Below are 25,380 nucleotides of genomic sequence, written 5' to 3'. Positions count from 1 at the left end.
AGCTGGCACAGAGGGCAGGACCTCTCCTGACCTTAGGTTTGTACAGGATCTGTGTCTCAGACCTCTGGGTTCAAAATGCACTATCAATAGGTGCTGTAAAGTTTGGAAAGGTTTCTTCCACGTGGAGCTTATTTATTTTGGGGTTGAGCTCTTTGGTCCTGAGAGGAGGGGACAGAACAACAGCCAGTTGCTCTGTGGAATTGGAGCTGAAACTTCCCTGAAGTCTCTGCTGGAAGTCTGTGCAGCTCCACAGAAGCTGCAAGTCACACTTGGGATTTGTATTTCAGTAGTGGCTTTAATCTGGTGTAATAATTTCTATATATGCCTTATTTTAACAACATATTGACTATGTTTTCTGAATTGAAGGGATTGATTATTATAGTTCAGAACTATCATTTTAGTATTGGAATTTTCTGATGGTTACTGAACTGACCTGAACTTTCTTTAGTCACGGTCTTTAGACACTTTAAAAAAGTGTCTTCATTTTTGTTATATGCTTACAAGAGCTCCTGTGCTGTTAAAGACCATACCATGACTTATTAAGTTGCCTCACTGAAGTATCGATCTTTCAAAAATCTTAGCCGTGATTATTTTCTCACTCTGTGTGAGAAAAATCTGTTTGTTTTTTAAGTAGAGGACAGAATTGCATCATATGGATTTTACCATATCACTGAGTTTGGAAGGTAAATAATATAAGGAAAAGATTGAAGTAAATAAAATAAGGCCCAAGATCCTGATCTTTGTCTATGGAAATAAAGGAAGATTTTATCATTTGCTTCCGTTGGGTCTATCAGAGCAATCCAGTGAGGTGATGAAGTATTTGCTTAGTTTGGCTCATGTGGCAGGCAATGGGGTGAGTTCAGCAGCAGAGCTGTACATAATTAACATCACAGAGCTGTGGGTTCTGCATGTGAAAATCCAGGCTATTGTCAGTTGTGGTTTCCTTGCCAACCATATCTCAGCTCTCCCACTTCTGTAGTTGTCTCTATGATGCTTTGTGCAGTATTATTACCCCCTCACCTAATACTGGAGCTGGATGGAGCTGCAAAATCTGGCTATTATTCTTTCCATTTGAAACACATTAATACGAAAATAAAAATAAAATCTAAGATCTTTCACTTCCCAAGTAATTCTATTCCGGAAACATTAAAATAAGCAGACTTGACATTGGGAATGTTTCAAAAATACGTATTTTTTTTGGCAAGTGCTCGTAGCTAATGAATTTGCATTCATAAATGTAAGCATTTATAGCAGGATCGTGATTAAAGCATTAAAACCGACTCGTCTGCCAGACTGTAGGTCATAGAGCTTGAATTTCATGTTTTGAAAATTTCATACTTGGAGTGAACTGCTTGCCAGAAAATTACAGGCCAAGACTCACTCCCAAGAATTACTTTCTGGTGAAGCTCAAATAATGAATATACGTTTATGTCTGTGGAACGGGAGGAAGATAATTTCACTACTGGTGTCTTTCACTGAATATTATTTTGGCAAATGGCCTCAGAGAAAGCTTTCTTGAACTTCATCTTGTTTCTCTTTGACTTCTTCCCCAGAAGGTACTGATCTGGCTGGATCCGCAGCTGTGGGCAGGGTTCATTGGTTCTCAACAAATTTTTGCGTGTTCTTGGCAGCGTTTGCTGAATTAGAATTATCTGTTCAAAATGCCAGGAAGGGCTGCAAGGAGCACCAGAGCAAATGTACTTCTAGTCTGTGCTTAAGGTATAAGCAAGACCTTAGTCCTGCTCTTTCCTTGTTGAGAGAATTGTTTGCATTGCTTGTTTCCGTGTTGTTTTCATTTAATATATAGATTGGGAGGTAAATCTTGTGTCTTCTCTATCAAGGTTGCTTTGTACATGGAACACCTCTCTAATCCAGTTTATGCCATTCAAAGAATCACAGAATATGCCAAGTTGGAAGGGACCCACAAGGATCATAGAGTCCAGCTCCTGGCCCTGGAATCATTTAGGTTGGGAAAGATCTCCAAGATCTTCGAGTCCAACCTTTGACCCATCACCACCTTGTCAACAAAGTGCCATCTCCAGTCATTCCTTGAACACCTCCAGGGATGGTAACTCTACCACCTTCCTGGGCAGCCCCTTCCAATGCTTAACGACTCTTTCCATGAAGAAATCAGATCCTCAATGTTCTGATTCCTTCCCAGCCCAGACTGGATAAGACAGGGAGATTTGGCAAAGCTTTTGAAGCTGTAGTTCCTGGATTGCAGTGAAGCACTTAGTCCTGAGGAAGAGCAAAGGAGGGAATAGTGAGTTGTCCTGTGAGGACAGGGCCAAGGAGGGAGAGCTTGGAAAACCTTAGGCTGGTCCTGCTGCCAAAAGCAATGTATTGTCAAACTATGGCCTAATTTTCTTACTGAGAGTGTGTTTAAAGAGGGATTGGCATCAGGAACAGACCATTAAGCAATTGAAACTCTAATAGAAAAACATAACCTTATCACAGACTTTTTTTAAAAAACCCTTGGAAAATAGCTCAAATATAAGGTTAATTGGAGCCAGAAATGTCAAACTAATGTAGCAATTTACCCTGGGAGACTGCCCTGGCCTTTGAGTATAGCAATAGTACAGACTACTGAGTAGAATAGTGAAGAAATATAATAGGATTTTATGTAGTCCCCTGTCATATTAAACGTTCTTTGCAATTAATTTCTTGTTGCAATGTTATTTTCACTGACCTATTTTTTTTTGACCTCCTACAATCTTTAAGCTACCAAAGTAGGGCATACGGGAATTCACATTTCCTAAAAAAAAAAAAATTAAAAAAATCTTAACTTAAACCACTATCAGGATACACACTGCAGTGTGGACTAATATTAACTCAGAGCAGGATAAAAATGCCATTGGCTTATTCTAGAATAGCCTTTAGTCTGGGAGCTGTGCTGATCCATTCAGGAAAACGCTGCTTTTGAACAGCTCGTTCAGAAACAAGTGGGAGTTTTCTTGGACTGAGAGTTGGAGGATGTCTGCCCAGTGAATGAAACGTGATAGGTGGTCCCTCTTTTCCTCCTTCTGCTTCCTGGCTCTGTTCCTTCTACTGTTAACTGGATGTCAGACTGAGATAGCTGGGTATTGTGATCTGGTCTGATTAATCCAAAGCTGCTAGACTCAAAATGATAAAGTCCCAAAGCTGTGGAATAACCAGGGAAACCGGGTAGATTCCCACTGTTCTGACTCTGAGTGAATCCCTTTCCACCCAGTTTGGATACATAATCCGTTTTCATTTTTGTAATCAAACATCACTGAAGCGATTTGCTCTCTCTATTTTTATACAGCTTCCACAGTTTACTACAGAAATGGCTGTATTTCTCTGGAGGTCTGATGTTTCCTGACAGCATTCCTTTGTCTGAAGGAGTGAGTGGGTAGGATAGTTAATTCCCAAAATAGATCACTCCAGGGGAGCATGAAACCTCCATCACAGAGACAGACAGATGTCTGCTAGAAACAATCAGGTGATTAGGGAGGGAAAGGGAGTGATATGGTCTCTGGCAGTCCCTTTCACTCCTATTTTTTATTGTCCTAAAATATGGAAAGTTTTACCCCAGGAGAGTGTACCTGGTGCCCAGGTTTGCAGTCAAGGTGACCAGCTCAAAGGAGAGAGAACAATAGAGGCAGGAAAACTTTCTGATCTTGAATAAGAACTCTTAACATAAGCCCAAGTGTTTTCCAAGCAAGTGTCCTTAATATTTTTCCCTGTGGTAGTAAGGATTTTTTATTTTTAAAGTGGAGCTGGAACCAAATATCATTGAATCAAAGAAGCCAACATTAATCAAAGCACATCAAAGATGTTCCTCATCAGTTGCCTGGAGCAACAGAATCTACAGTGCATCATCTTTCTTATGCTAAGCTGGAGGAATTCAGAGAAGAGAATTCTGTCTGTTTGCTCTCAAATGAACACAGAAATAGTGTTTTCAAAGTTTCTTTAATAGTTCAGTGATTTGGTCCCTTCGGCCATCATAATTTCCGGGTCCACACTCAGACTTCCCAGGAATGTTTTTAGTAAGAAAATCAATCAAACGAGCCTTTAAAACTAAATAGGTTGTGAGTTGCCTCTCCAGACAAAGTCACAGGAAGTGCTTCCCTTTCTTACATTGTCTGTTCTGTTCCCTCTCTCTCTCCAGGTCATGATAATGGTACCCCATGGGCCCTTGTTGCCTCACTACAGATGCATTTTACTCTTATTTCACAGTACCTACCAGGAGCAAGCAACTCCGCTGAATAAACACACATGGTTTCCTGTTCAAGTAACAAATTTTGTCCTTAGTTTAATATTTTCTGGTGTTACCTGATGCAGAAATTAGGGCTGCTTATATTTACTGTCTGCTTCCAGAAGATCCAGTTGTTACCTAAAAAACTCATGGACGCTGAGTACAACCAAGACATAAAAAGGCCTGAATTTTAGCTCTTTGCTGGATTGATTCTTACACTTGAGCACTTGATAAAACACTCACTAGCAAAACCTCTTGGTCCAGCCTGAGGACAGCACTGGTAGACACCCAGCCCTTTCATGTGGGCAGAAATGAAATGCAGCAACATGTGCGTGTGTGACCAACCTGCAGAATCTCCAGGGTTGGAGCTGTGTTTCTATGGTTTTCTTTTTCTTTAGTAACGAGTCCCAGGGCATTTTGCAGAATGCACATTGGACCCGTGGGCTGAGCCCTGTGCCCGGCTCGGGGCCGGGACGTGTTGGCATTTCAGCGCCAGCAACACTTTGCTCTGGTTGTTACAAGAGGAAGCGAAGAACAGAAGTTCCCCGTCTGAAACTGCGGGGGGAAATTTAGTGTGGTAGAATGTAATTATCCAAACTGGAACATGGCCAGGATCCTGGAGTTAATAACACCCTCTGCTCTTGCAAAAAGTGTCATAGGATCTTTAATGACTGTTAGTGGTCAGCGGGCTTCACATCACATCTCCAGGATTGATATTGAACAGATCAGGAGTGTGGGTATTCCCATCTGTCGTGTAACACAAATATCTCTGCATGGCCTGTGACTGCAGCCTTCAGGTTGAGGAGAGAATTGAGCTGAACAGCCAGGGAGGAGACATTAGTCTTAATGAAAATGATCCCATTAAAAGCAGATGACGTGCAGTTGGTGAAGAACAGCTGAGATGTTCACTGAAGTGCCCATAAGGTAGTATTTGGGGTCCACCAAATCACCAAATCTTCAGTGACCATCAACATCGTGTAGTTTGGAGGGATGGAACAAAAAAAGGTTTACAGCATCCTCTGTGGAATAGGATCAACTCCTGTGGAAATCTGTAGTATGAATTTACCCTGATTTCTGTAGTAGTGGGAACTATGTGCAAATGAGTTGGGAAGTGGGTGTAAGTGGTGAGATTGCAGTTGTGCTAATTAGCCTGGCATTGATGAACTGTACAAAGCCTGGGAACTTCCACAGCAGGAAAGAGAGCACATCACAGAGAATCCCTTTCGTCACAACTGACTTGTGCCACGGGACTTCAATTAAAAACCAGACCAGGCCACTTTTAATCGCTTTAATGAGAAATTAGTTTTTTAAAAAAGATAATCTTTGTTAAGCTGTCTGTCTACTTCTAGCACTGCAGCCCATCATGATGGGAGATGAGGTGCTAATTATCTGTCTTGGCTGCTTTTTCTGATCACAAGGTTTGTTATTCTATCCTGCACCTGGCACCACAGGCTCTGGTGTTTGGGATCAGTGGGCATTACTACAGTGCCAGCTGTAATAAAGAGTAGAAGGCCAACGATCCTGTATGTTGTTAAAATGAAGAAAGACTTGCACAGTGTTTCTCCCCCTTGGTACATCCCAGTACATTGGTACTTACACCATAACAGTATTATCTCAGGGAATATAAGTCTGCTACAGGATATTGCCACTTTAACCACCTGAACTGCCTTTTAGTTCCAGTTTCAACTCAGTGTCAAAAATATTACCCTGTTTAAGATTAATTTGTGACAAAATGTCATATTAATACAGCTATATTTCCCAGGGGATAAATATGGCCTTTTGAAGAGCAGCCATGGCTGAGTGCTATATAGGACTACAGAGAATTATCAACAGGCTTTTGCCTTAGCAAATGTCATGCTACCAGAAGAATGGAGCAGTTTGCAGGTAAGTACAGTGTACGAACTGTTTTATTGTAAGAGGGAGGTTATGATATTTTCTTTCTATTAATCCATATCTCATCCCTAATTATATTAGCACCTCTCGGTGAGACCTGATTAAGAACCCGAGGAGGAAACTGTCAGTTGCCTATAAATCCATCAGCATTGTATCATGCTTATTTTTGGCATCTTACCTATTTTGGGAGGTTGATGTTTACCTCGAGGGTTGTGTATCATTGGTAGAATTACTTCTGATTTACACCAACAATGTAAATCAACTGTGTGCAATCACAGTTGAGCTCCCGGTGATGCTGAAGAGTTTACTTGTAAGGGGCTAAATCCAGCACCAGTTGTAAGCAACTGTAATTCCAGTGAAACCAATAACAGCTGCACCTGCATGTGCTAAGCCTGACTTTGAAACAGTTTATCAGGTATTTTCTTTGTAGTGAAGTAGAATAAACTTTGTATTTCATTGCACCTTGGGTACCTGTAGTACGCCTTGGATATGTCTGAGCTATTGAAACCAAACTTCTTAACAGCCCTCAGATGTAAAGAAAAAGGAGATGAAAAAAAGTCCTAAAACTAATCTCTTGCCTCACAGCATTCCACCAAGATGACTCAGAAAATGACAAGGGAACCAGACTGCAAATTAGGCTCTAGTGCTTGTTGAAGACATTTGCCACCGGTTAAAATGAGTTATTGAAACAGTAAAGCTGAGGACTTCAGAGAAACTTTGATTGACAACAATAATTACAGCTATTCTTGTTCCTATAAGAAATACGGTGCAGGCTAGGCATAATAAATGTATGAAAATGATATTCAAAATCTGAGCAGAAGTAGATGCGGGTCCAAACAGTTTAAGTGTCTTCTGTACAAATTTCTGTGCATTTTTATGTGTTTAAAGTAACAGTAGTTACAAGGCAGGTGTGTAGATTTGCTTTACATGGCTAGCCAGCTAAAGAAGCCTCTGTGAATAAAGGCTGCCTTGCACCCCAGTTGGGCTGTGTGGCAGAAGGCTCAGGCTGGGGGTTCTGCAGAGAAAATGCAGTTCATGGGGCACTTCCACCTGACCTTCATGTGCTGTCTCTGGAGGAGATGCCTGATGATTGTTCGAGACACATCCAGATGTTGCCAGATTGGTCAAATGATTTCTTTTGTACCTGAGGACAACCCTGTGCTCAGCCTGAGCTTCCACAGTGTTCCTCATAGGCAGGGAGGAGATAGAGTTGATCTGTGTGGTCTTCTATATCTGCACTCAGCTTGGTGCCTCAGGTGGGGAACTGCTGCAAAGACCTGAAACCAGGAGCTCTTTTTTTTGGCTGACCAGGCTTACTCACATCTGACAGGTACGTGCTACCAAGATCAGGCTTTTTTTGCTGCCAAGAACAGGGGTGGGCACAAAAGGGTCAGGAGTACTTGAGTCTGAGGTGTTCTTGTGGGTCTGTATCAACTAATGCCACGATGGACTAACGTGAGAATATAAAATAATGACAATGTTTTGTAGCCAGTAACCTTTGGTTTTGTCTCCCTAACTTGATACCTGCCTTGCATTTCCTTCTCCTGCTGCTGCAATTATGGCTGCAGCCGTGGTATTATGGTATATATGGTAATTATGCAATTACCAAAAGCCCCTGTACCCTTCCCACCCTTCTCAAGCAGTGAAGGCAGGCTTGTATCTGTGCTCTGCTAGCAGGTGGTTCCAGTTGCTTCACTAGATGTTTCTGCTGGGAGAAAATCACTTTTTCCCTCTTCCCTGTCCTGGTCTGAGAGCTGGGTTCATTTTATGACACCAGGCAAAGGGTGGAAGGGGACAGCACTGTAGCTGACCCTTCTGACAAGGCCACAGCAGTGCCAAGAAAGTGACTGGAGACCAGGGCTTGGCTTTATTGAGCCCGTTAGATCTCGTTGCTGGGAGTTGTTCAGCAGGGTTAACATTCACAGGGAGAGGGAAAACAAGGAGTTGGTCAATCCACAAGTGCCAAGAAAGAGTTAAATTAATGGAGGAAAAGGAGAAAAAAACCCACTCTTAATGCTGGAGAAGGACTCTGCTGGCTTACTTATCAGGTTCATGCTGAGCCCAGTCATAATTGGAATGTACCCTTTGTAAAGTTTATTGGGTCCTGGGGCAGCTTGTTACTGAACCGGTCAATTAATCTATTTTTTTTTTTAATGAGTTAGGGGATTTCCTTTTGTGGAAAATCACCAGGAAACCTGACCAAATGCCCACACCTTGGGGAAAGCGTGGCCTTAACATATAGCAAACCCTTCCTCCACAATTAGGAGAGGAAATAGACACCTCCCCTTATGGGCAGCATATTTGACCAATCCAGGGACAAAATAAATGGGATTTCACCACTGACTTGCAGGTTGTCGAAGGAGGATCACCATGAAACAAGATTACTTGAATGCAGCTTGGTGTTGAAGGAAATAAAACTGTTGAGTCTCCCTGCTGAGAGACAAATGATTTCCATTTAAAAACCTGTTTGTTCCATGCTGTAACTCCCAATGTAGCAATAATTAATGATATCAGAAGGTTACGAAAGACATTCTGTTGTGCTTGCTCTGTTCTAGGCATGAAATTGGATTAACATGAAGATAAACTTAGACTTTAAATCTGTTGAGGAAATCAGTAATTATGTCAAAATTCACAAATACTAATCTGTTTAACTGTGGCAGGATACTGTTCATCTATCAGCAAAACATCCTGCCTTGTCAGAATTCCATTGAAAGGTTAATTTCTTAAAATACTTGGATTTTCCAATGATAGAATTTTGTGAAGATGCAGCTTATTGAGTAAACACAAACAATCTTACCTCTGGAAACATGGTTATTTCTGTTTCAGTGGCATCCAGCCAGTACCCTCTCATGAGGAAGAATCAATTTGCAAGGTATTGAGTAAGTCCTTGGGCTATGCTGTGGAGAGGTGACCACCCATGAAAGCCACTGACATGAAAAAAATGCAAGGTATGGCAGTGCATACTTATTAAAAATGCACCTTTGCTGCAAATGAGCACGTGGAAACACTATTGGCTTTAGGGACAAGCGACAGGACAGTTACAAAGGCTCTGAAATTAATTTAGGTAGAAATTCACTGGGAAGGGGAAGGGAGTCCATCTCTTCTCAAATATTTCACGACTCCAGTGCTGGCCCTGGTTCTGCTGTAGCTGGTTTTAATCTGGCTGCTGTAAAACTCACAGAGTTGTGTGAATATGTGTGCAGTGATTCAGCCTGCAGTGAAACCTGCTCAGGTGTAGCTTTGTTGCTACTGATCCTCCTGGGGTGGAAGCTGGGCTTGGTACAACTACTAAAATCACGATAGTACCTTCCCATTGCAGTTTAGATTTACCCTGAGGGAACACAGTTAGCTTTGAGTGCCCATTTAATTAAGTAGCCTGGTAGTGCAATTGTATTAGAAATAGGAAAAGTAACCTTCAGTGCTAGATTCCCTTCTCAGTGGAAATGAAGGTGGTGAGCACATGTATAAATTTATTAGGAACGGTCCTCAATAACACTGACCATGAAATGTGCATGTAAAACCACTCAGGGCTTAGAAATCTGTCTAGTGCAAGAAAATTACAGTAGTTTCATTCTTTTGCCATTCATTTAAAAATGCAGGAAAAGAAAAGGTTTCAGATCAGAAAGGTATTTAGGAGGATGAGAAAGCCATTTTTATAGTCAGGTGTTGATGGGGCATCACAGAGATGGTATAATCTAAAAGGCTGGCAAGTCTCAGTAAAATGTTGATTTCCTTTTGTGCACAAAAAAAGTCTGTAGCATCAAGTGTGTGGCAGGTGAGAAAGGTGAGTTTTGCAGCTGCTGATTGTTAGGAAAACCTAAGCTGAAGGCTAACAGGTAACTTCAGTATTTTGCTGAGCAGGTCTTAGAGCGGAAAAATGGATTTTTTTGCCCTTAGGTATAAAAAAATATAACAAGGAAATATTTTTACAAGTAATAAGCATTTTAATGTGTTTGCATAAAGTAAAACAAACAAACAAAAAAGCTTTTTATATATGCATCAGCCATGTCTAACCTCTTCACTGAAGAAGTGAAGTCTGTGGTGAAAAAGAGTATACAACCTCCATAGGTATTTCCTGTAGCCATGCAGTGGTTTCTCAACTCCTCAAAATCTCTTGTTCTGCTTAACTGCACATAAAGCTGACTCCTTTTTCAAGTAGGGGATTACCTGGTTGTTCTACTCTAAAAATCCCTTTCACTTTTTTGAAGATGTTTATCAAATCTCCCTCTTCTGTTTTCTGGCTGAGCTGTCATCTTGGTAGACACGGAGAAAGAGGGGACGAAAGCACGGAGTGACTGTGGACGTGTTTTCCACTCAGATGCAGGGACAGGCAGGGACAGGTCTGGTCTTTGCATGTGGCTGATCCGTGGACAGAATGTGGCTTTTCCACTTGCTGGCTCAAGGAGTCAAAGCAACACCCCCCTGTGCTGTGCCACGGGGGTAAGGTGGGTGTTTCTGCACGGAAACTGGAAGGATAAGGACAGGCTTAACCTGTGCTGACAATTGCAAGACACTTCTTGCTGTTGTTGACTTTAGTGAGAGCTACAAAATGTTTGTGTGCGGGAAATTTTTAAAGTTTCTAATGTTTTTAAAATATCCAGATGAGTTTATATGAAGTACTATGATGACCAAGTTGAACATAAAGGTATTGCTTCATTATTCTTCATTTTACTATATACTCCTTCTCTTTACCAATTTATTTTCAATTTTTTCCTATGCCCCTCTTTTCTTTTTCATAGGCTGCTTGCATGGGCTCAGCCATAAAATCATCTCTCTCTAAAAGAAACATCCTTCTATTTATTGTGTCTATTTTTTATGACGACTCTTACTTTGAATTTATTTTATTTAACAATGCTCTATTTCTTTCCTTTCAGTACATTGTAACTGCTCCTTCCTGTGTCATTTGGAACTGGCCAAAGTTGGCAGATCTCAAATTTCTTTTGCCTCTTTGAAACGTGCAGATTCTTTCTCCTCCAGTGATAATGGGCATTGTGTTTCCTTAGAAATATTTTTGGGGCCTATTATTCCTCAGCCACTTCAGTTGGCAAACTGAAGGCTTGGAAACAAATTAGCTTGGATGGCAGCCCAAGCTGTCAAAATGAGCCTTCCATTCATTACTGAATCATCCACCTCCTGCATTTAGATCTTCAGCCCCACTTTTCCAGTAAGCTTCTCAGTTGAGTTCTTGGAATTCTTTTTTCTGTCACTTTTGAACTAACTACTCCAGTCTACTTCATTTACAACCACGCAGCAAAGCTACTTCCCCATTATCTGAGAGGAGTGAACTAATACACCAGTAGAGAGGGCACAGCTGGTCATTGGTTTTGGTAGAAGACATTACAATTATATTTTTCTCACATATTATTTCTCTATGAGTTACCTGAGGCCGAGGCCTTGATCATTTTGTCAGGCAAGAAATTCCAGGTGGGAAAACTGATTCCTGCACGGGTATCATTAAAATCATATTATTAGTCTTGCTCTGAAATGATTTGGGGATGAGGTAGGAAGGTCTTGTATATTTATGTCCCTTAAATATTCTTCCCCACTTCTTTCTGGGGTTTGGGTTGGGGTTTTTTGTATGGCTTTTCCTGCCTTTTTTTTTTTTCTTCTCCCCTGTCTTTGCCAACAAACATTTTCTCAGAGGAATAAATCTCTCAGAGATATTGTGTAGCACCTTTTTCCCTCTTCTCCCTTGGTGTCAATAGGGACTTTGTAAAGGGAATTTTCAGAACAAAATGTTTTGGTCTCAGATAGGAATTTTTTTCCCCCCACCATTTTAGTGAACTTTTTGTGTTTCTATTTCAGGCAGTACTTTTTAAAATAGAAAAATTATTCTGATTGTTAGTGAAAGGTAATTAAAGCAAGTTAACAAGTTTGAAGGTTCCAGTACAACCTGGAAATAAACTGGACTATGTTGGGGAATTTGTGGAGGAGAGTAGTATACAGGGAGAGACATATCCTTGACACTCTTTCTATGGAGTAGACAAGGAGAGCTGGTGTAGAACTTGCTCCATGTTACCCCATCAGGAAAGACAAGGAGCCTTCAGATTTCTACTGAAAATTTCTCACAAAAGCCGATGAAATTACCCTTGATTATATGGTGCAATTCTATCTGAATGAAATCCAACAGAAGGAAGGGAAAAGAAACAAGTTTCTTGGCTGAAACCCACATTTTCAACATGTAGTGTTAATATTAAAGAATATGGAGAAATTACCCCTAGCAATGCAGCTGTTGGGATGGGATGTACAGGAAGGAAAAAGTGTCAAACCTTGTAAAGTTCTAAAAGATAAAGTTAGGAAAAATGCATATACTTATGACAGAAAGTGACCTTTAGTCCTTCATTACTGGGTGTGAGGCTGGTACAGAAAAGGTCTTAGATTTTTTTCATGGGAAGAGTCTCAACTTTATTTCTTATTTATCTCTAGAATCATGTAGACCAGCATGAATTGGGAGTTGGACAACAAGAGCCTTGGACCACAAGGACTTCAGATACCTGCAGAAACAAGGACTCAGATACCTGGAGAGGGCTGGGGAGGATTTCTAGGCCATGTAAGTCCAAAGAAGGTTCTCTTGGCCACTACTACCTTGTTTTGCTCCCAGGCAACATTTTGCTGCTTGGAGTCGCACTCTCTATTCAGGTATTGCTGATCTTCCTAAGCCCAGGTTGGGCCACTAACCCCAGCAATTCTACTTTTGCTGTGCTTGTCAGCAGGGAAGTGAAGAATAAGCTGAAAAAAGTGCTTTTTAGATTCAAGTTCAGTTGTAAATAACTGCTGCTGTACACAAAAAATCAGCATAATGATGGCATGGGATGAACTGAATGTTGCACAAAGTGTAATAAACCTTGATTTTTTTCAAATAGCAGGACTCTTGAGAGATAGTAAAAGCAGATCATGAAGAAACAGGACACCCACAAGCCTCTCTGTCACTGCCAATAGCAGTAGAGTTATCCACAGATGTGGCCTGAAACAGGTTCAGTGTCAAGGCAGCAAGAGCTTGAGGTTTCTGTGATTCTGCCATCAGGTGACAACAAATGCATTAAACATCAAATTGATAGGGAGAAGACAAGCACAATGGGGCAAAGAGAGGTTTTCTGTTATGTACAGTGTAAAACTGAGGTAATTTTCTAAGCCATTTTTACAGTTCTCACATAAAGATGGATACTTGCACAACAATGAGTTAGCAAAGAAAATTTCATTGCTGTTGCATTTCTTGTGATGAAAGTTCCTCTCTTTTTTTCCTTAGCCAACTTCTGTGGAATTCTGACACAATTATAATTCTGTTACAAAAATAAAAAAAAAAGTTGTTACTGGAAAATTTTATAGGATTGTTCTTCTAAGTGAGGTAAGTCTATTTCCCTTTTTTGTCATGCAAGAATGTTGCCTCCCCAAATTAAATAGGCATTTAGCATAAATACACTGTAGTGATTATTGCAATTCAGGGACTAACGATTTCCTTTTTCTCCAGCTTTCCTGCTATGCAGTTGGTTGTGTTTCCACACTTACGGTGGTGAATTAACTCCCTGTGGATAATAGAGCTTCACTTGCAGCAGATGTCAAGACTCTTAATCAGAATTTAAGTAGCTTCAATTACATTTACTTAATTCACTTTGGAAGTGAAGTAAGTTAAATTGAATTAGGCCTGCTTTAATTCTGAATGAGTCCACATAGATATTCAATGCATTTTAGCTAATCTGTTCTAAAAATTAATTCAGAATCTGTTTGCAAGTGCTCTCCAAAGTACAGATACAGAGTCTGGGGGTGCTGGAGATAAGGAGTAGGGGGGACAGACAATGCTGGGTTTGAAAGAGGTGGCTGAGAACATTTAGATGCAATGATGAGTGTAATTCTGTAGCAAACATGAACTGTATTTGGCCACAGTGCACAAAATCTGGATCTTTTTGTGCCACCTTAGAATGAAATGAATTCAAATTGCAGCTGCCTCAAGCCTGGGTTTGAAAGCAGTGGGCTCTATGGGATGCAACTGTGATTAAAGTCGCTGAAATTGTAACACACAGACAGGCAGGATGGTGTATGAAACCAAAAATTTATCTCTTCCTTTATCTGTTATCAACAGTGGTCAACTCAGAGCTTCTGAGAAGGATAAAACTATGTACTAATCCATGGTACATTCCTCTGGCAGAAGTTAGCAGGGGCTCAGGATTTCCTGAGGCAGAAATAGAGCTTTGGAGCAATTATTAATTGCTCATGATGGATTTTTCCCTATGAATTGCACTTTAGCACTTTACTGGAACAGAAATGTTTACTCTTATCTGTATGATTTCTGTCATTTGTGTTCCCTACCCATCCTTTGTATGTAGAATGCAGTTCTGGGATTAATCCTGCAGGTATGTGGCCAGTGTGACTATTTCCTATAAGTCAACAACAAAATAGAAAATGGCCTTATGCAGCTTGCAAAGTTCTGATCCACCCATGTCTTGAAGGAGCACAAAGTCCTGGTCATCATCTCCCAAAAAAGATATGATAGAAAAAGAGAAGATACAGAGGAGGACAACAAAGATGTGCAGAGTTCTAAAATTACTTTTCGAGAGGATTAAATAAAACAGGCCAGTTCAGTTTGGAAGAGAGACAAGTAATACAGGTGTGTGTAAAGTCATAAATGGCATGGGAAAAATGAACTGGAAATGACTATTCCCTGTTACAACGTAAGAGTAAAGGGACAGTGAAGGGAATTTTAAGACAGCTACTTTAGACCAGAACAAATAGAAGTGCTCTTTCACACAGGGCATAATTCAGTTGTGGAACTTATTGCTGACAGATATGGATTCCAGAAGCAATTAGACAAATTCATGGAAAATAGGTCCAGCAGGGGCTGTTAAACACACTGATGCAGATGCAACCTCTGGCTCAGGAAATCCCCTCATGGCAGATTGCCAGGAGCTGGAAGGTGGAAGAAGCAGCACTCCAGGCCTGATGTGCTTCTCTGTTCTTTCTCTGAGTGACTACTTTGGGTTGCTGCTTAGTGTGGGTTTCAGGCCTCGAGGGAAGATTGTGCCCCTTAGGCGTTTCCTTATCCTTTCTTGGGCATTGCTTGTACTCCACGTATTACGTCATTTAATTCCCTTTCTTTACAGGGCTGTGTTATGTTTTGGGGATTTGATTTTGACAATGGTGGAATTGTACAGTGTGAATCATGAAGTATCAGCCTGCTTTCATGACAGTACAGTGATGCATAAGCCACCATAATTAACCCTGTGGCAAAACACATGGGTTCCACATCCCCATCCCTGCCCACATGGATGCAATGGGAAAGATTAGCATTTCAGTGCTTACAGGAAGCTCTGCAATTGAGGATCTGGCAGAAAAACAGAGGGAATGAGTTCCAAAGTACCTACCATTAGACCTCCATCCTTTTAAACCACCAGAGATTACCAGTCACTGGTGGGACTGTCCAGACTGCCTAGCACCATTGTAAAGAAAGGTGATGTGTTTCTAGACTGGACTTTCCTCTCATAATTTCAGTTTGGATTGCATTAATTCATCTGTAGAGGCTGAGTTAAGGCAGAGAGATTGTTTGGCTGGAATCATGCCCCTGAAATGGAGAGCAGCAGGGAAGTGGCCCCTGCCACAGCTGTGTGATAGGAATGGGCAACACCAGGTACAGTCATGGAGACACAAAGCCAGCTCCTGCCTCACCGCTAATTTCTTGCACAGCATCAAGAAAATCCTCTGTCCTTCAAAGAAACTGGTTCCCAAGGGTGAATATACCTCTGTATATTCAGGTGTAGAAAGACCACAGCTTCATCCCTTTGTCTGCCTTTTCATTTCACTTGGGTTTGGGCTTCACAGAGCTCCACAAACCCACCAACTATAGATCAATGTACCTGATACTCTTATTAATGCTGTATTCAGGTTCCCATTCTATGCTGAATGATACCCCACTGGTTCTGGGGGAAAATCTTTGTCTTTTTCCTTCTGTGACTAAGAAATGTCTCATGGTGCATTGAGCTCATAGATTCTCTTTGATTGCAAGTCTAACCTTTCAGCATGAGGCTGCTGGTGCAAGTGAAATCAAAAAGCCTTTGTGAAAGTGTCTTAACAAGCCATGGTGTGATCCTGTAAGCTCTCACCTGGCTCCCAGGCAGCCCAAACTTGACCAGGTTCTTATATATTCCAGAAGGCTGCTAAAAGGTGGTTTCAGGCATATTGTGCTTTCTGATTACTTGCCCCAAAATAATTAAAACCTTGGTTTTGCACTCCCAGAGTGTTTTTTCCTAACACTGCCTGAATGAATCACATGCTGTTTTTCTTAACCCAAAGGGGAGAGATTTGGAGTCACACTGTGATAACTCCTGAGTACAATAAACAGGAAAAAATAAAGGCAACCCCTTTTCTCATCACAGCCTCCTGAAGGGAAAACCACAAGTGCTCAACTGACTTTGCAGAATGAAAACAGTTGATACCCAGAGCCTGCTCTAAGTGTGGGAGAATAAGAAAAACTGTATTCAGGATAAATAAAAGTGAGATATCTGCCATGTACATGAGCCTGTTCCGCAGGGAGGAACTCGCCACTTTACACTGTAATACCTGTATGCACTGGCCTGCCTTCATCCTGAGTGCTTGCAGCTTTTGCTGCAAATTTTTGTCATCTAAAAGCTGCTGCTCTGTCTACATAGCACTAAGGAAGAATGGAAAGCTCTTCTGTGACTGTAAAAGTGCCTAAATCAATCAATAAATATTGGTTTTAATGAGTGTTAGGTGCCCCATAAGCCGTATTGATGTGAACCGGGGAGAAAAAGAAAAGCCTTGAGAGATGCAGGTTCTGTTCCCCCAGGAGGTGTTCAAGTGTACTTACTTTCCTGGACTTTTGGCTTTTATAGTGAAAATAAGCCCCTAAATTCCTTTGAAGAGCTGAGCTTCTATTAATTTAATCAGAAGAGATGGTGATGCCTGTATGAGACTGCTGCTGGGGCCACATTAATAACTTATCATTTTTTTCAGCTAATCTTCCTGTTTATCAGGGTTTAGAATAGTGATAGTGGGGGTCAGTGACTTTCCAGAGATCCCACAGTGGGACTGTTATAGGACTGTAGTAAGAACCCAGGCCCATCGTTTCTGAGGTCTGAGCACCACATGCTGTTTCTTTTCAGGCTGGCTGTTGATTTAAAATACAATAATTACCAATAACTAGGCAATGCTAATGAGGCATCTTGCAGGAGGGTGAGCTATGTAAAAGCAATCTGTAATGAGTCCTGCCCAGTTCAAACAAATCCACCTGCTCTATTGTGTACAGAGGAGAGGATTTTCTATCCATGGGTGGTGAATGCTTCCAAAGGGAGATACTGAGAAAAGGGAAGGAGAATTGGGCTGTCAGATGCAGTGTAGGGGGGAAAAGTAGCAGATATGTGCAGTGCATGTTCCTGAGCAAAGGTGCCTCTTAGGTTAATTATTAAGGCCAAAAATACATTGTCTTTGCTGCCTTGGAAAAAGTGGTGGGGGAAGGAGATGATCTTGGCTCTCATGGGCACTGTGAAGAGAGCAGGCTTGGGTGCCATGGTGAGATGGGGCACTCAGAGAAGGCCACCAGCAAAGAGTTTCCAGTTCTGAGACTCTGTTCTCAACAGTTCAGCTGCTTTGCACATTGCAAAAATAATAATTATTGTTTATTAGGAGCCTATCCATCAACTGGTGCCTCAGGTGCCTCTTGAGATTAGACTATAAAGCAAATTGGGCTGCTGCACTCAATAAAGAGATTTTTAATCTGTTTCGGAGCAACTACGTGACACTGAAGTCATTCTAAGGTTAAGTGGGAAGGAGTTAGTTCCTGGGAGCTGAGGTTGTAGGAGAACTATATGTACAAATAGTGTCTTTCTTCAAATACAACCAGTTTTGAGGGTTATGCCTGTGCTTATTAAGGCAGAACAGTATGAAAAGAGTTTGAAGATTGGAAGCAGATCTTAGTGTCTGCCCATTAAATGCCTGAGATGTGAGAACCAACTTTTTAAACTCTACTTTCATGATTGTCAAGTCTGTGACAGGTCACTGTTTAGTCTATTATCTTATCAGCTCGTGGCTACATATTCATTGGAGAGAGATGAGCTGTCCATTATATGTATTTTGTACTTTTATGATGAAAGATAATTTGTGTAAAAGCATCCAGAGCGTAGGCATTTTGGGATGCTTTTAACATATCAAAAGAATCTGATCTGTATCTGTCTTTTTCCTCTAGCCAAATTATTCACCAGGAATACTGATTCTTTTATTTCCTTTCCATTCACTTTCCATGCAGTCTGTGTTAAACAGTTTTAAAAAAAATTTAATTTAATGTAACGTTATTTTTTATATAAAGGGAGCAGAACAGGGAGTGGAGGGTAAGACAAAAAACAAAGACATAGAAATAAGAGCTTTTTGGATTGTCTTTTAAAAAAAACATTCTAATTATTTACTACATCAAATATTGATACAGAGGAAACATTTTTTTGTTTGTTTATTTACCAGATTGGGTAAATTTAAAGGAGCAAAACAAACAATCTGGAAGAGACTGACTTCTTTATAAATCTCTACTTTGTCTTAACCTAATGTTGAATTAATTAATCTTAGTATATGTCTCCAGTTGTCCAATAGAGAAGATGCTTCTGAAGCTGCCAGTTTGGAAGCTTGGGAGCAGTGTTTAGTAGCCAAGTGGGTCAGGTCTTGGGGTTGCAGATCTCCTTTTTCTGGAGATGTTTTTGGGGAAGCCAGAGCAGTTTGGAATGATGTGCATTCTTGGGCACATGGGATGATGGAAATCCGGCACAATAAATTCTTTGACCAGAAAAAGATATTATTTTACTGGGAAACTGTCTTCCACCCCTCCTCCTTTTCCACGGGAGGAAACACACCGTTGCCATGGAGTTGTAGCAGCCTGGTATACTCATTTTGCAAACCTCTCAAAGTTTTAACCCTTTTTAATATGCCAATTGTCCCCTTTTTCTTCTTGGACAGGAACCCTTGAGTTCAAGCCTTTTGACAGCTCTCTTGCTTTGTTTTTTGTTTTTTGGGGTTTTTTTCAAGTTAAATTTCATAGATGTGTTTCCAAGGAAGCTGTGGATACCCAGGGCTCTGAAGACCAGAGATTAAAACCATCATATAAAAGACCGAGGAAGGTTCTGAGCATATTTGCCTGGTAATGATTATTTTAGTGGTTATTTTATTTACTTTCAGATGTTTTACAGAGCATATGCAATGTGTCTAATATGTTGTCTTGAGGAATATATCAGGAATATATCATAGGAATGGCTCATATATGGTTTCATATAGCAGTGGAATTCATAGCTGTGAGCTTCAAGTGTTTTTTTATGCTCGGGGTCTTTGTGTTTCAAGAAAATGCTTCATGCCCTTATAGCACCTTTTGTTCCCAAAGGCTTGCTCCTGATCTGTCAAGGTGAGGAGTAACTACTTGATTTCCATCAGAGATTCATGGCAGTGTAAATCCATGGTGAGATCAGTCACTGGCTCAGTCAGCTGAGTTTTCCCAACAAGCTTTAACTGAGGTCTGCAGGAGCCAGCCAGGAAAAAGGAATCATTTCAGTGGGAAAAGGAGGATAGTGAACTTCCTCTGCTCTGGGTCCTTCCCCCCTCCTTTCCCTCTGGTTTGGGTTGACAATCACAGTGTTCTCTCTGAGTCTCATTTTCCCACCATGTTGCTTCTCCTGATTTCTGGTTCCCTCTGCTCCTATTTCTGCATTTGTTGACATTTGCCTTTGCAACTCAGTTCCCTCATCCCTCTTCTCCCTTCTCATCCCAAAGACACAGTTATCAGCTCAGGCTGCTCCCTGAGTTCACCCTTGCTCTCCCCCAGTGTAACTGTAGCCCAGGGATGATTCCATAGCTCTTCCTAAGCTCTTTTTAACTCCCCGTGGTTCATTTCTTGTTGAATCCAGTCTCTTACTCATCGGCCTTTTGGGTTTGTGTGAGGTTTTGGACTGGCTTCTCCAATTATTACCTTCATTCGGAGAGCCATCCATCACAACAATTAACCAGCTCTCCTTCCCATTCCAATCAGGAGGAAAGGTGTTCCAATCACTCCATAAGTGCTTGCTTTACATGCAAAAGTGCATGTCTGCATTTTGCCTTCAGTAAATAGTGCTGCATTTTTAATGAGCTTGTCCCTAAGTAACAGATTGTGCCGCCAAATGCTTTAAATTTCTGTCTTTTCAGATTCTAAAATAAGTTTTTGCTGACTTTTTGTTGGTAATGGCTGAAGGGGATGGTTTTCAAAATATGCATGGCTGGCACCAGCTGAAGATTGCTTTTTATTTTACTCATGCTGAGTGTGCTGGCTCTTTTCTCTCATTTATCCCAGGGAAGCTTGTTTAAATGTCCCTTGCATGCTGTAATTGAATCCACTGTAGGATCTCAGGCTTGTAGTATCTTTCTCTGGGCCTCTAGAACTTCCTGGGGGTGAAAATCTGCGTTTAATGATGAACTTTGCAGTCTGAAGCCTTGTGTGAGAGACTACCCAAGGAGTGAGGCAGGAAATATGTTGTTGTGCTCCGTTTTAATTCAAGAGGTAAATGAGGGCACCGTGGGTCACGGCCATAGGTGTCAGCTTGAGGCTGAAATGCTCAGCAGTTTGAACAACAGCATATGTGGAGCCTCTGCCCAGAGCTTGTTCTGAGCTGAGAAATTGGTGTGAAGAGAAACGTGCTCTTACTCTTTAGTTTCTGAAGGAGATTTGGCAACGCAAAATCCCAAGGGTGCAGTGGTGCCTTTTGAATTAAACTCAGAATCAGTGAGTTGAGTCTATTCAAATGTTCAGTTGTGGGGCCAACTTGCCATCTGATGTTACTCAACACGTTTTAATAAAGCCAGTTATCCTTCACGGATGTCAGCAAAGCCATACCAGCTCGTGCTTTTTAAGAATCCTTGCAAATATTTCATTGTAAGTGCTGTAATATGGAAATATATGTTAAGATACTTTTTCAAAATAGGGAACTAGAATAGTTTTGGGTGAAATGTAAGAGGAAGCAGATTTCAGGGAGATTTTCAGGGAGTGGTTAATACATAGTATCATGTATAACCCTAGTGTTAGGCCCAGAAGGTGTGAGGCCTGAGAAGAACAGCTTGTCACCTGAAGCCAGTGTGAGCACAAGGGTGGGATGTAACTGAAGGAAGCAGAAGAGCGTAGCATTAATTTTATTTTTCATGGTGGTAATGGTTATTTTAATATTTCAAAGTGAGGAAGAACTAAACTTACTCGTAGACATATGAGATATGGATCTGACTTGGTAGAGCACTGTAGCCTGATCAGGTTTCTGGCATATACAAGAAACTCTGGTATGAGACTGGAAGAAAGTCATGAACAAATTGTCTCCTGGGAGAGCTGAGGAGGGCCAAGATGAAAGGGAAAATAGGGGGAAGTGGAGAGAGAGAAAAAAAAAAAGAAGTTGTGCAAGGTGCTGAATGTGAAAACAATAAGCTTTGATGTGATGAACATTGGCTGGGAAGCAGAAGGATCTGAGGATGGCAGAGAAGGTAGGTGACTCTGGATAAATGGACTGGAGGGGATGAGGGCAGAAGCCTGGAGGGGAGAAAGCTTCAGTGAGATGAGGCGTGAGATGAGTGAGCCTTGGCTGAAAGGCTTCAGCATTGTAAATTGGGCAGGCGGATTTAATGGGAGCTTTGACGTCTGGGAGAAGAGGGAGGAAGAGCTGAAAATGCCCCTAAGAATATGGGTCTGTGAGAAGGACATCGCCACTGGCAATGTGGAAAGGAAGGAGAAAACACATTAACCCCCCCCCAAGGCTGACAGTTCAGAGGCAGAAATTCTGAGCACACACGGGAGGGAGGCAGCGAGCACCGACTGCCCCATTAAGCCCCTCTGGAGCTGGTGTAGCTTTTCCTTCGGTGGGAGGAGGGGGGTCACACTTGTGTCAGGGCACTGTGCCAGCCATGGGACTTGCTGGAGAGGTGGGAAGTAGGTATTTTAAGGCTAAAGTGTATTCCTACTCCCAGAGCAAAAGGAGATGTCAAGAAAATAATGTGGCTGTTTGTGATACCAATTTACTCTGCACCTGAAATATTGTTCTCATCTCATGCAGGGCTGTGCCCTGGAGCTCTCTCTCCTGGCTGACTGACCCTGGTCCTGCTGCCTTCCAGGGCTGGATGTGCTTGTGTTCATGGGGAAGGTGTGCCAAGGCACTGCCTTTCCTCTATTGTGTGTGATACTGCAGTCAACCTTGAATGCCTCCTTCCCCTTCTCTTCACCCCACCTGGTGAGGAGAATCTGGTCCTAGTTTTAAAGCTCTAAATCTGATTTGGTGCTTTCAGAGAGGTGCTCACTCCCATCGTGTTGTGGGGCCTGGAAGCGTGCACATACAAAGACATTCACTGGAGAGGCCTTGGAAACTCTGCTCCCCTTCTGGCGGCACCCAGAGTTTTTCTGTCCTTTGGGTACACCACAAATGGCATGTTTTTCTTCTCTTTTTTTTTTTTAAATATTTTGTGGCTGTTCTTAGGCTACATGTAGTGCATAGTATAGAACATCAGCTGTGAGGAGGATGCTAAGGTTGACCTGAGGAGCCTGAACTTTTGTGTGCCTTTTTGATATGGATTTTCCAGGCTGTGACTGTAACAAATCTGGAGATCCCTTTTCCCTGTTCCTTCTCCAGAACTGGTGTGTTTGCTCTGGTTCACATGGACCAGAGACTGCCCTTCTCCTTCATCCAAAAATGCACCACGGCATCTGCACCTGGTCCTGCCCAGCCTGACACACCTCTGCAGGGCACTCATTTTCGGTGCAGCTGTTGTCAGTCTGGGTCTTTTAAACTCAAATTTTGATGCCCACAATGTGTCAGTGCTTTCGAAAATCTTGGCTAAATGGCTTTATAAATGTAAGGAAATAAGATGGCAAATGTCAATATGGCAAAAATGTGAGTGTTCAGGGATATTAAAGGGTGGCATTTCACAGGGAGCTTCTCCCACTCCTTTTTTCTTTTCTGAGAATGCCTCATTTTTTCAACAAGCCAGTTTTCAATGCAGACATTGCAAGATCCTGGGTTAAATTTATCCTTTCCACAACTCCACCAACTTCAATAGAGTTGCACCAACACTTGTCCCATCTTTTGTGGCTGATTAATTTATGTTCATTTTACTTCTCTGGTGCCAATGAAAGAATTTAATAGACTCTTATTGTTCCCTGCAGATCCCCCCCTCTGTGCAGAGAGGCATCAAGCTCTGCTGTGGGTTGGCATTGTTGTTCTTCCTCTTTTTGATTTCCTTCATGGAACAGAAAGAGATTACACCAGGGGAGCTAACTGTGTACTTGGCTCTCCAGGGAATTCAATACACGCCTGCAATTAACCTGCATTGAACTGGCCATTGGATGTTGCTATTCCTCCACAATAAACACAGATGGGAGGCAGTTTTGACTGAGTATTTGTATACTGCAGGTTGGCAGAGCTCAAGTCAAAATAAATACAATTTCCAGACAGTTCGGATCCTTGCCTCTCTTTTCTGCTTTTATTTATTTATTTATTTTGACAGAGGAGGGGAAAAATCTGAATAGTATCCAAAAAAACTTCTTGTTTGGCCCCCCAAAATAAATATTTCACCTAAAAGCTGAATTGATTTCAGATCTCAGCCCCATCAGTCTGTCAGGGAGACAGTAAAAGGGGAGAAAATTTTTAATCAGGATTTAGCAGGGAAAGCAATTCAGTGGGAGGGAAAGTACAGTTTGAATTGCACTTAATATCACAAGCTTTCATCTTGCCGGTGCTTGGAACATTGCACAGCTTTACTCCTCTCATGGGCAGCTTGAGTTCTGAGGATTAAAATAAGATTCTGAAGGTTTGTGGGCGAAAATACGTCTTTCTGTGTTTCTCAGTCTAGAAAGCGAAGAGAATATGTTCCAGCTGGAATAGTTTTTTCTTTACTTGTTTGGGGAGGGAAGGCTGTGAGTTGGAAGGAGCACCTCATTAGCTATTAATTATTTTCCTCATTCACAAAACCAAGAAGTTTCCTCCATTCCCAAAAATGGGTTGTCAGTGGGAAAACCTGAGCTCTGGGAAGATTTAAAAAAAAAAAAAATAAAAAAAAGGCAAGCAAAACAAAGCACAGTTGTTAAGTTTAAAGAAATTGAGCTAAGCATATAAAAAAATCTGCCACCAGGGTCAGACTTGATGCCATGTGTATTTTTTTTTTTCATTAAAGGAGTGCAGATTTTGAGCCCGAGCTATTATTTCAGGTGACTTGAGGCCCTCCGGGGGCAGCAGTGAAATGGAAAAGAGCACGGCAGCCTGCTCTTGGAACTGATGCTCACTGAATCTGAAAGGTCATGTCATGTTTTCTGGCAATTGACTCAATGGGTTTGGATTCTACAACATAAGGTCGGGCCGTTTTCACTCAGCACATGTTTACTGGGGAATGTGCCTTCCAGTTGTTTTCACATTGACCTTATTACCCTGCCACACTGATGAGCCTGGCACAAAACCTCCTTTTTGTATTGCTGTGTGCACCACATTCCCTCTCGCTTTCCTGCCCCACGAAGTTGTTCCTTTGGGCTGCAGATGGAAGGTTTGGTGGATGCATTTCCCCCCCTCCATCCTAAGCCCCTGCTTCCCATGCCTCTGCTCCAATAGATGTGCAGAAGCCCGTTGGCTGCACACTTTGGAAGGACAGGAGGGTGCAATGGGATTGACTGATGTTTGGTTCCCAGATTTAGCCATAGGAAAGCTGGGGAGGAGAGGAGACACAGCCTCTGGGCTGTAAACTCGAGCAGGAGGGTTTAGGGCATCTGATGTAGCATCCCTTCCCAGTGCTCCTGCTGTAGAGCTGGAAACACTGGGAGGGCTCACAGCCCAGGGCTGGGCTCCACGCTGAACAATGTTAAAAGGGATGGAGGCTGCACTTCCCTCTCCTCCTGGTAAATCTGCTCCCTCGTGCAAAATAGACTGGCCGAGCTTTACAGGGATAAATAAAATACTGCTGCTATTTCTGCAGGCGCATTGGCAGCTCTCTCTCCTTGCAGCCACAGAAGTTCTTGTGCTGAGAACACAATATGCGTCTCCACCACCTTTTCAGGCTTAAAAAAGTGTTATGGGCTTCTGTCAATTTTAGGAGTTATAAATTAAAGACGAGGAGTTTATTATTACTTGGAACGCTCCCATGTCTTAAGCAGTTTGAGACAAAAAGGAGCTCAGACATTTGGAAAAAGTCATTGATAGAGGGGAGGAAATAAGCCCGTGAGTGCTTTCTTATGAATGCATTGCTTAACCTTGTCCTGCCACCCACTTGTCAACCCTGGCTGCCCCAAGAAGAAAAAAATG

At 41.8% G+C, this 25,380-nt stretch overlaps 1 long non-coding RNA gene across 2 annotated transcripts in view; it reads left to right on the top strand.

The window, feature by feature from the left end:
• The first annotated feature begins 1,559 nt into the window (after positions 1-1,559).
• LOC113970124 overlaps positions 1,560-25,380 on the top strand; it is a 60,231-nt gene continuing 36,410 nt past the window's right edge. For both annotated transcript variants that reach the window (XR_003535049.1, XR_003535048.1), the window contains exons 1-4: positions 1,560-1,719; positions 4,133-6,103; positions 8,939-9,060; positions 12,539-12,662. This is a non-coding gene — a long non-coding RNA (uncharacterized LOC113970124). The remainder of the gene's footprint in view (positions 1,720-4,132; positions 6,104-8,938; positions 9,061-12,538; positions 12,663-25,380) is intronic.

This window comes from Neopelma chrysocephalum, unplaced genomic scaffold, assembly GCF_003984885.1.
Source record: "Neopelma chrysocephalum unplaced genomic scaffold, ASM398488v2 Primary Assembly neopelma1_75, whole genome shotgun sequence".
NCBI lineage: Eukaryota > Metazoa > Chordata > Aves > Passeriformes > Pipridae > Neopelma > Neopelma chrysocephalum.
This window is presented reverse-complemented; position numbering and strand designations above follow the sequence as displayed.